At 39.6% G+C, this 11,382-nt stretch overlaps 1 non-coding gene across 1 annotated transcript; it reads left to right on the forward strand.

The window, feature by feature from the left end:
- Positions 1–9,926: 9,926 nt before the first annotated feature.
- On the forward strand, positions 9,927–10,049 carry LOC141421815 (small nucleolar RNA SNORA26). Its single transcript, XR_012446505.1, has one exon. It is a non-coding gene; the product is annotated as a small nucleolar RNA SNORA26 (small nucleolar RNA).
- The last annotated feature ends 1,333 nt before the right edge of the window (positions 10,050–11,382 follow it).

An 11,382-nucleotide genomic window follows, 5' to 3' on the forward strand; every position in this document is an offset into this window, starting at 1 on the left:
GAAAAAAATATGGAGGCTACTTAAAAAGATGGACATCAATCTACCATTTGATCCAGTAATACCACTCTTGGGGATATACCCAAAAGACTGTGACACAGGTTACTCCAGAGGCACCTGCACACCCATGTTTATTGCAGCACTATTCACAATAGCCAAGTTATGGAAACAGCCAAGATGCCCCACCACTGACGAATGGATTGAGAAAATGTGGTATCTATACACAATGGAATTTTATGTAGCCATGAAGAAGAACGAAATGTTATCATTCACTGGTAAATGGATGGAATTGGAGAACATCATTCTGAGTGAGGTTAGCCTGGCCCAAAAGACCAAAAATCATATGTTCTCCCTCATATGCGGACATTAGATCAAGGGCAAACACAACAAGAGGATTGAACTTTGATCACAAGATAAAAGCGAGAGCACACAAGGGAGGTATGAGGATAGGTAAGACAACTCAAAAACTAGATAGCATTTGTTGCCCTCAATGCAGAGAAACTAATGCAGATGCTTTAAAGCAACTGAGGCCAATAGGAGAAGGGGACCAGGAACTAAAAAGATTAGCTCAAGAAGAATTAACCTAGAAGGTGACACACATGCACAGGTAAGCAATGTGAGTCAACTCCCTGTATAGCTATCCTTATCTCAACTAGCAACCCTTGGTCCTTCCTATTATTGCTTATACTCTCTCTTCAACAAAATTAGAGATAAGGGCAAAATAGTTTCTGCCAGGTAGCGAGGGGGTGGGGGGGGGTAAGGGAAGGGGTGGGGGAAAGTGGGAGAAATGACCCAAACATTGTATGCGCATATAAATAAAATATAAATTAAAAAACAAAAATCTGGGCATGGTGGGAAATATAAAACAGGAGGATCATGGTGCCAGCCGGCTTGGGCAAAAAGTGAGACTCCCATCTCCAAATAAACAGAGCAAAAAGTGAGATCCCCATCTCCAAATAACCAAAGCAAAAAGTGAGACCCTATCTCCAAATAACCAGAGCAAAAAGTGAGACCCTATCTCCAAAACAGCCAGAGGAGATAGGGCTGAGGTTGTGACTCAACTGGTAGAGTACCTGCTTAGCAAACACAAGGCCTGAGTTCAAATCACAATACCACCAAAAAAAAAAAAAGAAAAAAATTCCAGATCACGAGCAAAAGGAAAGAGGTTGCTATAGCTAAAGAAAACACAATCCCATCTCAAGCTGCTGCTTCTTTTTTTTTTTTAATGTTGAGTTTTTGTTTTTGTTTTGTTTTTTGCTCTTGGAGATTGAAGTCTCAAAAACTATTTGCCTGGACAGGCCTCAAACCCTGAACCTTCCAGGTAGCTAGAATTACAGGCATGAACTATTGGAACCCAGCTAAGAATCATTTTCAATTTCAGCTTACCAGTTTTTCTTTTTTTTATTGGGCCAATGAAAATGGTCAAAATAGACCTTTTTTCAGTGCTGAGGATCAAACCTAGGGCCTTGAACATGTGAGGCAAGCGCTCTACCACTGAGCTACATTTCCAGTCACCAAGATGGATTTTATAAGTCATAGACTCTAAATGATAGTGGTCTTATCCCTCAAAAACTAATATCTGGGGTTGGGGATGTCGCTCAGTGGTTAAGTGTTTGCCTAGCATGCACAAAGCCCTGGGTTTGATCCCTAGTACCAAAAAAAAAACCAAAACTAAAATCTGATTTTTCCCCCTGGCAAAACTGGATTTTGATCTCAGGACTTGCATTTGCTAGTTATGTGCTCTGTCACTTGAGCCACACCTCCAGCCCCTTTTCTCTGGCTATTTTGATTTTCATAAGACCTTCTGGATTGCAATCCTATCTTATTAAAATAGATGTATTTTATACTTCCTGACATAACTGGGGTGCTAGCCAAGTGCCACCATGCCTAGCTACTGGTTGAGCAGGGGATCTCACAAACTTTTTTATATGGGCTGACCCGGAACTGCAATCCTCTTGATCTCAGCCTCCCAAGTAGCTAGGATTACAGGTATGCAACACCAGCACTCAGCTAATATCTGACTTTTAAAATCACTTCCAAAGTGAACAGGATCATTTTCTGCCTTTGAAAAACACTGAGAGAAAGGTGTGTGTGGTAACACATGCCTATAATCCAGCACTCAGGAGGCTGAGGCAGGAGGATTGAGGGTTTGAGGTCAGCCTGGATTACATTTACATAGCAAGACTGTGTCTCACAAAAACAAACAAAAAGCCAAGAAAACAGGCCAGAAGGTGGCTCAGGCCTATAATCCTAGCTACCTGGGAGGCTGAGATCAGGAGAATTAAATTTCAAGGTCAACCTGGGGGGAAAGTTCTCAAGACCCCATCTCCAAACCAGACCAGAGCAAAATGGACTCGAGGTGTGGCTCAAGCAGTAGAGCACCTGCTTTGCAAGTGGGAAGCCCTGAGTTCAAACCCCAGAATCATCAAAGACAAACAAAAACCTGATAGGAGACCTCAGATTCAAGGACTGAGACAACATATCAAATCTACTTGGAGAATCTGGTTATTTTGGATACCTAGGCCATGACTGTATTTTTAAATGAATGTGCCTGAGGAATGGATATTTATACTGTTGACAGTAATCACGAGAGGATTCTTTCAGTTATATTTGTTTTCACAGAAATGTGTCCAGCAATCAATTTGCAAGGTGAAACATTTTTATTATACCATATTGCAAACAGCAATAGATCATCTGAAGTAGCTTTCATTTTTAAAAAATTATTCTCAATAATTTTTATCTTTGTTCATGGAGTTGACAATATTATAAAGCTTTTGACCTTCTTTTGGGACATCAGCTGGTGGACTAGAATTGGGGCTGGTGGTGAGGCTCAGATGGTAGAGTGCCTGCCTAGTGAGTGTGAGGACCCTAGTTCAAACCCCTGTACCACCAAAATTAAATAAACAAATAAATAAATAAAGAGATAAAATAAAAGAACTTTTTCCATGCATGGTAGGACCTAAACTTGGGGAAGTGATACATTTGGAATCAGCAGTCATCCACTATCCACTTTTGAGTCAGGGAGATCGAAGCCCAGATAGTAACTCAATGTATTAATTCACATTACAAAATCAGTCATGGGCTGAAAGTCATTAGTAGATGGTAGGGCTTTTGGCCAAAATGCATTAGTTTTTCCACTAAGCCACACTGCTTTAGATAATTATTGTATAAAAACTATTGAAAGGGAGTAACCAGGCCAGTGGCTCACGTCTATACTCCTAGCTACTCAGGAGACAGAGATCAAGAGGATTGCAGTTCAAAGCCAGCCTGGACAAACAGTTCAATAGTTCACAAGGCCCTGTCTTGAAAAAACCCATCACAAAACAGGGCTGTTGGAGGGGCTCAAGGAGTAGGCCCTGAGTTCAAACCCTAGTACTAAAAAAACAAAAACAAAACAAAACAAAAAAACTACTGAAAGGGGAAAATAAGTCAACTGTGATCCCTAAAAGAGCAACTAAGAAAATAACTAAAAACATAAAATAAAAGAAACAACAAGCCACGAACTGATGGCTCATACCTGTAATCTTAGCAATTTGGGAGGCTGAAATCAGGAGGATCAAGGTTCAAGGCCAGATCAGGCAAACATTCATGAGACCCATCTCCAAAATAATCAGTGCAAAATGGACTGGAGGTGTGGCTCAAGAAGTAGAGCACCTGCTTTGCAAGGGTTAAGCCCTGATTCAAACCTCAATCCACCAAAAACAACAACAAAACCACTACAGAACTACAGTCATAAAATCAGGGTGGTACCAGCCTAAGAATGGACATGCAGATCAATGAAACAAAACTGACATGTTTATGGTCAACTGATTTTCAATTGCCAAGGCATTATATTTTGGCTCAGCAATTTACATTTTGGGGGCTTTGTATCACTGGGTGCACTGAGCAATTCCACTCATAGAAATACAACAAAGAGAATTGAAAACATGCAGGTTCACACATGAATGCTTATAGCAGTATTAATCATAATAACCCAAAATGGAAACAACCCACATGTCTATTTATAAATAGGTAAAGAAAATGTAAGGACTGGGGATATAGCTCAGGGGCAAAGTACTTTGCATGTTTTGTGTTTCATCCCCAGCACCACACACACACACACACACACACACACACACACACACACACACACACAGTACACCTATTGAATGGAATATTAGTAATCCTTAAGAAAGGATAAAGTTTTAGCCAGTGGCTCACTCCTGTAATCCTAGCTACTCAGGAGCCAAAGATCAGGAGGATTGCGGTTCAAAGCCAACCCAGCAAAATAGTTCTTAAGATCCTATCTTGAAAAACCCTACACACACACACACACACACACACACACACACAAAAAGGACTGGTGAAGTGGCTCAAGGTGTAGACACTGATTCAAACTCCAGTGCTGCCAAAAGGAAAAAAAAAAAAGAATTAAGTTCTGATACAAGCTATAATATGGATGGGTCTTAAACATATTATGTTAAATGAAAGAAGCCAGATATAAAAGACTATATATTATATGATCCTATTTCTGTGAACTATCTCTTGGGAAACCCACAGAGACAGAAAATAGATTAATGGTTTTCAGGGACTGGGAGTTGGGGAGAACCTTGCTAAAGGGTTCTCTTTTAGGGTGATTAAAATGTTCTGGAATTAGATAGTCTTGGCTGATGTCCAACTTTGTGAATATACTAAAAACTAATGAATTGTACAGTAAAAGAATAAACTTTAGCTGGGTGCAGTAACATAGCCTGTAATTCCAGCTGTCATGAGGCTGAGGCAGGAGGATCACAAGTTCAAAGCTAGATTGAGGTACATAGTGAGACTCTCCCTCAAAAAATAAGGGATAAACTTCATGGGATTTGAATTCTATTTTAATAAAGCTGTTATATCTAAATCTGTATACCATATGCATATCTAAAAATTGAATATAGATCTAATGAAATTGAGTGAAACATGGGAATCATAGAATCATGATGATTTTCAAAGAAAACTAGTACAGAGAGCAGTTGCTTGGAAGGTTTCCTTGGAGAAGCAGCTTGCTTCATCTCTAGAACACCTTGGCATCTCCACATCCCCACATCAATAATGCAGTTCTATAGTCTGCAGGTGTTGCCAGCACTTACCTAATAAATCAAACATTATTTCCTGTGGGCTCTGAGTTTATATTAAATTCTGATCTACCTATCTAGGTCTTATGGACAAGGATTCAGATAATTTATGGCAAATGACTTCCAGGGAAGTAAAAGATGACTTGGGTCTTGAATGACCTAGATGGATTTTTCTCCTAAGCAGCTTTCCTGGATAACTGCTTGCCACTTTAACTCTGTATGGCAGACACATTGATCTCTGCAAGTAAAGTATAATCCTCATGGCTGAAGGAAAGCAGCTACTTTCCTGGCTTAGTTCAAAAAGCCTGGCACTCAGGCTTCTCTAGTTAGCTGAGAGAAGAGGTAAAAATGACTCTCAGAATAACAGATAAGCTTGGGTGGTGATGGATAGATGAATTTTGGATATTGGAAATAGAAAAGGTCCCAGAGAAAAAAATAAATGGATAAAATACAAATTTAAAATGTTAAAGGAAAAGATTTAAGACTAGTTTAATTTCATAATACCTTCATATTGCTTAACAATATGATCATAGTCCATTTTATACATGTATGATTATATACATTTATATTTATACCTAGAAAATAGAATACAGAGATGATGTCAAAATGTCAATAATAATCTCAAGATGTTAGTTGATTATTCCCCTTTGCTTTTTACTCTATCTAAATTTTCTAATTTTTCCATGTTTTTAAATTGCAAAAGTGATCGTAAAAACAGCCAAACATTAAACAGAGTTATAAAATAAAAAGCCAAAGTCCTCTATCTTAACCCCTTTCTTCCAATAAGCCTTTCAGAGGAAAGCACTTCACAGTTTGATGAACGTTCCTTCCTTCTTTCTTTTTTTTTTTTTGCAGTACTGAGGTTTGAACTCAGGGCCTATATCTTGAGCCACTCCATCAGTCCTTTGTGATAGTTTTCTTTTGAGATAGCGTCTTATGAACTATTTGCCTGGCTAGCTTCAAACAGCAATGGATCCTCCTGATCTCTGCCTCCTGAGTAGCTAGGATTACAGGTGTGGGCCATCAGCACCCAGCTATGAATGTTCTTTCTATTGTTTTGCTTTGCTTTGCTTTTGAGACAGTCTCCCTTTGTAGCCCAAGCTGCCCTCAATAGTGCTGAGATTACAGTGTGTACCACCTACCCAACTGGGGTATGTTCTTTAAAATAGCATTCCGTGGACTGTAGGTGTGGCTTAAGTAATACAGTGCTTGCCTCACAGAGCAAGGTCCTGAGTTCAAACCCCAAGATTGCTACAAAACCTAATTATGTTTATTTAAACTACAGACAGTTTAGAGGATTTTTCTTTTTTTCTTTATTTTGTGATACTGAGGTTTGAATTTAGGGCATTCTGTTTGCTAGGTAGGTGCTCTACTGCTTGAAATCAGGCCTCTAGCCCTTCTTGCTTTGGTTATTTTTTTGCCCAGGCCAGCCTAGACCATGAGTCTCCTATTTATGCTTTCCACAGTAGCTAGTATGTCAAGCATGCCCCACCATGTCCAGTTTTTTTATGTTGAGATGCGGTCTAGAGAATTTTTTGCCCAGGCTGGCCTGGAATCTTGATCCTTCCGATCTTCTGTGTTGCTGGAACCACAGGCTTATGCCACTGTGCCTAGCTATTGGTTGAGATGGGGGTCTTGCTAACTTTTTGCACATGCTGGCCTTGAAGTACGGTCCTCCCAACCTCAGTTTCCCAAGTGGCTAGGATTATAGGTGTGAACCACTGGTGCCTGGTAGATTTTTGGGTCTTTTACTTTTTCCCTTTTGGCGCTGAGGATTGAAAATAGGGCTTTACACATGCTAAGTTAAGTACATGCTTCACCATTGAGCTGCACCCCAGCCCAGTAGAGAGGTGTTTTTTGTTTTTTTTTTTTCCAGTACCAGGTCTTGAACTCAGGTTCTACACCTTCAGCCACTCCACCAGTCCTTTTTTGTGATGGGTCTTTTTTGAGGTCCTGCGAACTATTTGCCCGGGTTGGCTTTGAACTGCAATCCTCCTGATCTCTGCCTCCTGAGTAGCTAGGATTACAGGCGTGAACCACCAGTGCCCAGCCAGTATAGAGTTTTAAAACAGGTTGTTAATATGTTTATGCAACTTTCTAGTCTAACTTATTTATTTTTTATTTCTATTTTTTATTGTGCTGGGTGGGGGGTACATTGTGGCATTTACAAAAGTTCTTATATCAAATGTATCATACTTGAATTCACCCCCTCCACCATTCTCCTTCATCCCACTCTCCCCACATCTAGTCTAGTTTAAAAATAACTGTTTATTCTGCTATTGACAGGGCAAGTAGGCTGTTTCCAATATTTTTACTTATTTACATTTGGCAGTACTGGGGTTTGAACTCAGAGACTCCCACTTGCTTAAGCAGGGGCTCTAATGCTTGAGCCATGCCCCTAGTCTTTATGCTATTTAATGAATACAAAAATGCTACAGTAAGTCTACTGGTGTGTTAATTTTTTACATTCCTACTATCATTTCTACAAGCTCAGCTCCTCCCAGTGTATTGTTTCTTGTTATTGGGGGTAAATCACCTAACCTAGAGCAGAGGATTACAGCTAGCAGCTTTTGTAGTCAGGTTTTCAGGATTCAAAGTTATATAGAAGCTTGGACAAATTACACAGGGTTTGGTATCCTTATCTTAAAATGGTAACAATAACATTATCTCACTTGTTAGGGTTAAATGAGTTAGTAATCATAAATCACTTAGCACACAGTAAACTGTAATGCTTCTGTTAATTATTTTGTGTGTGTGTGGTACTGGGGCTTGAACTCAGGGTCTACATCCTGAGCCACTCCACCAGCCTTTTTGGTGATGGGTTTTTTTGAGATGTGGTCTCACAAATTATTTGCCCAGTCTGGCTTTGAACCGTGATCCTCCTGATCTCTGCCTCTTGAGTAGCTAGGATTACACGAGTGAGCCACTGGTGCCCGGCTTCATCCTTAAATATTTCAGTATACATCTTTAAGCAATTAAGTCTTTTTTTTCAGAAAACATAAACATAATACTATTATCATTAGTAAAAACAATTAATAATCCCTTAATATAAAATATCCAGAGTTGGGTGCTGGTGGCTCAGGCCTGTAATCCTAGGTACTCAAGAGGCAGAGATCAGGAGGATCCCAGTTCAAAGCCAACCAGGGGAAATAGTTCATGAGATTCTATCTCGAAATAACTCAATACAAAACAGAGTTGGTGTAGTGGCTTAGGGTGTGGGCCCTGAGTTCAATCCCCATTACCACAATAAATAAATGAATTAATTAAATAAAATATCAGAAGGAAGGTTTTCAAAAATTATACTTTAATTATATAACTTTCCCCAATTATTTTACAATGATAATAAGAAAATATTCCTTACAGAAGTTGAGTTCTTGAAAGTTTCCTCCTGGATCAATTTTTGCCAGTTGGATCCTACTTTTCTTTTAAGCTTAGAACTATCAAACATTCAAGTATGCTTATGAAGAGTAATGACCTTTTTATTTATTGGCAAGAAGAATTTTCCTCAAGACAAAAGGGACGGGATATTAGCAAATTATAAAAGGGTTTACTAGCCTTAGAACAGAAACAACTAACTAGGAATGGGAAGTGCACAGTTTTTACGACTGTTACTTGTTTTTTTGTCTCCACTACCAAGGGATATGGTGAATACAGCGAACTATGTAACTGTCAAAATTCTAGAATTTATTTTTAAATACATCATTTAAAAAATCTTTAGCAAAGAAGCAGAGATTCTTAGAAGACGGCATTACTTTGACTTAGTCATCTCAATCTAAACTTTTTGTCATGTTTCTAACTTTTTAATCCCAAAATAAGCACAGGCTTAGAAAAGTCACAAAAATCATTTAAAGAAATTCTTATACAGCCTTTACCTTGCTTCCACAAATGTTATGACAGCATAGTTGATGTAAGTGAATTTCAAGAAAGTTTTCGAAAAGATTTCCTTTAAAATCTTAGAGATGAATATGTATATTCTGCATTACAGATTCTATTGGTTACTAGTTTCATTTTGTTAATGCTGTCATCTTTTAGACAGGGGGATATTAAAATTCTCATTGTCAAAAGGTGATAACTGTTAGGTAAAAGCACAGCTATTTGACAAGTATACCCAGAGAAGTTACTTAGTAATGGATAACCACTTGATGAAAGGTTTGTGATATGGACAGCTTTTGTTTCTGTGTGCTCTGTCCAACGCTTATCTAATTGATGACCAGTACAGCATCTGGAGGGAGGGCTGATGCATGGTATTATCCAATGAGGACTGAAGGAGATCACCATTGGATGAAGCACTAAGACAGAACCAACAGATGAAATTTAATAAGGTTAAATATTAAGTACAAAAATATCAACTGCTAAGCTGGGTGAGGTGGCTCAAGCCTATAATGCTAGCAATCCCTAGCTACTTAGGAGATGGAGATCAGGAGGATTACGGTTCTAGGCCAGCCTGGGCAAAAAGTTTGTGAGATTCTATCTCAACCAATGGTGGCTAGTCATCCCTAGTGTACACAGGGAAGTACAAATAAGAGAAAGATTGCAATCCAGGCCAGCTCTGGGCATAAAGTGAGATCCTGTCTCAAAAATAACAGAGCCAGGCGCTGGCGGCTCATGCTTATAATCCTAGCTACTCAGGAAGCAGAGAGATCAGGAGGATCGTCAGTTGAAACCAGCTTGAGGAAATAGTTCAAGAGACCCTATCTAAAAAAAAAAAAAATTCCAAAAAAAAAAAAAAAAGAGCTGGTGGAGTGAGGCAAGGAGCAGGTCCTAAGTTCAAGCCCCAGTACTGCAAAAAACAAAACAAAAAAATAACCAACATTAAAAGGGCTAGTGGTGCTCTTTCCTGTGACCTCTTAAAGTTGATGCAGTGCCTTTAAGTGGTTAACACAGAAGGGCAAAGGAAATCTCCATAAAGCCCAGAAAGGAGCTTGTAAAACTCTTTTCTTGATCCTGTCTGGAGTCACAGCTGAACCAGGAAAAAAAAGGCGGGGGGGGGGGGGGGCTAAGCAGAGTAGTTCAAGTGGTAGAATGCCTGCACAGCAAGCGGGAAGCCTTGAGTTCAACCCAAAAATTAAAAACATAAAAATAAAAACAAACAAACAAAAACCTGCTAAATTAAAGGAATGAAGGAAATCTGGCTTGGGAGTTCAGGAAAGAAGAAGTGATGGCTTTAGTTTGTTGCAAACTTGGTTGAGTCAAAAGAGCGATGGGACCACCACCTCTCAGCCCAATGCAACAGAAGACTGAGTTCCCTGTCTTGGGCTGATCAAATTTGAAGCACTCAGTTAATGAACGTTAGGAGAAACTGGATCATGCCCAGGGAGGGTAAAGCAATTCAAGAGACTGGATTTGTTTCACTCTTAAAAAAAAGGGGGACATGAAACATGATCATTGTTTTCAGTTGTTTTGTGATCTGTCCCATGGAGAGGGAACATATCTGGTATGCCACAGTAGAGAGCAGACCTAGTAATGAGCTAATACTGATAACCGACACTTTGAATTTTGTTTGGTCGGTACTAGGTTTGAATTCAGGGCTTTTCACTTAGTAGGCAGGTGTTCTACCACGTGAGCCACATCTCCAGCCCAACAGACAACACTTTTGAATGCTAAGTATAGGCATTTTACATGTGGTATCGTATATAATATAATTACCCTCTGTGGGGTTAGTTACAATTATCTTATGTCTATCTTACATATTAGGAAAGCAAAACTCAGAGAGGCCAAGTTCACAGATAGTGAGGTGAAGCAGGTAATGCATTTAAAAGTGTTTGGAAATGACACATATTCAATAAAATACAGTCATGACAATAAGTATGACTGCTATTGTTGTCATTATTACTATTATATTGACCAAAGTAGGTTTGGCTACACATTAGTTTCCTAGGACTATTAAACTTCCTCCCTCCCTCACTCCCTCCTTCCCTCCTTCCTTCCTCCTTCCTTCCTTCCTTCCTCCCTCCCTCCTTCCTTCCTTCCTCCTTCTTCCTTCCTTCCTCCTTCCCTCCCTCCTTCCTTCCTTCCTTCCTTCCTTCCTCCTTCCTTCCTTCCTTCCTTCCTCCTTCCTCCTTCCTTCCTTCCTCCTTCCTCCCTCCCTCCCTCCCTCCTTCCTTCCTTCCTTCCCTCCTTCCTTCCTTCCTCCTTTCTTCCTTCCTTCCTTTTTGGCAGTATTGGGGTGTGAACTCAGGATGTCTTGTTTGCTAGGCAGACATTCTACTACTTGAGTCCCAAAGCCCCTTAGAGTTCTTGAAAAAATACTCATGCCTTAGCCTGGCATGGTAAGGCATGCCTCTAATTCCAGCTA

Source organism: Castor canadensis, chromosome 3 (genome assembly GCF_047511655.1).
Source record: "Castor canadensis chromosome 3, mCasCan1.hap1v2, whole genome shotgun sequence".
NCBI classification, from domain to species: domain Eukaryota; kingdom Metazoa; phylum Chordata; class Mammalia; order Rodentia; family Castoridae; genus Castor; species Castor canadensis.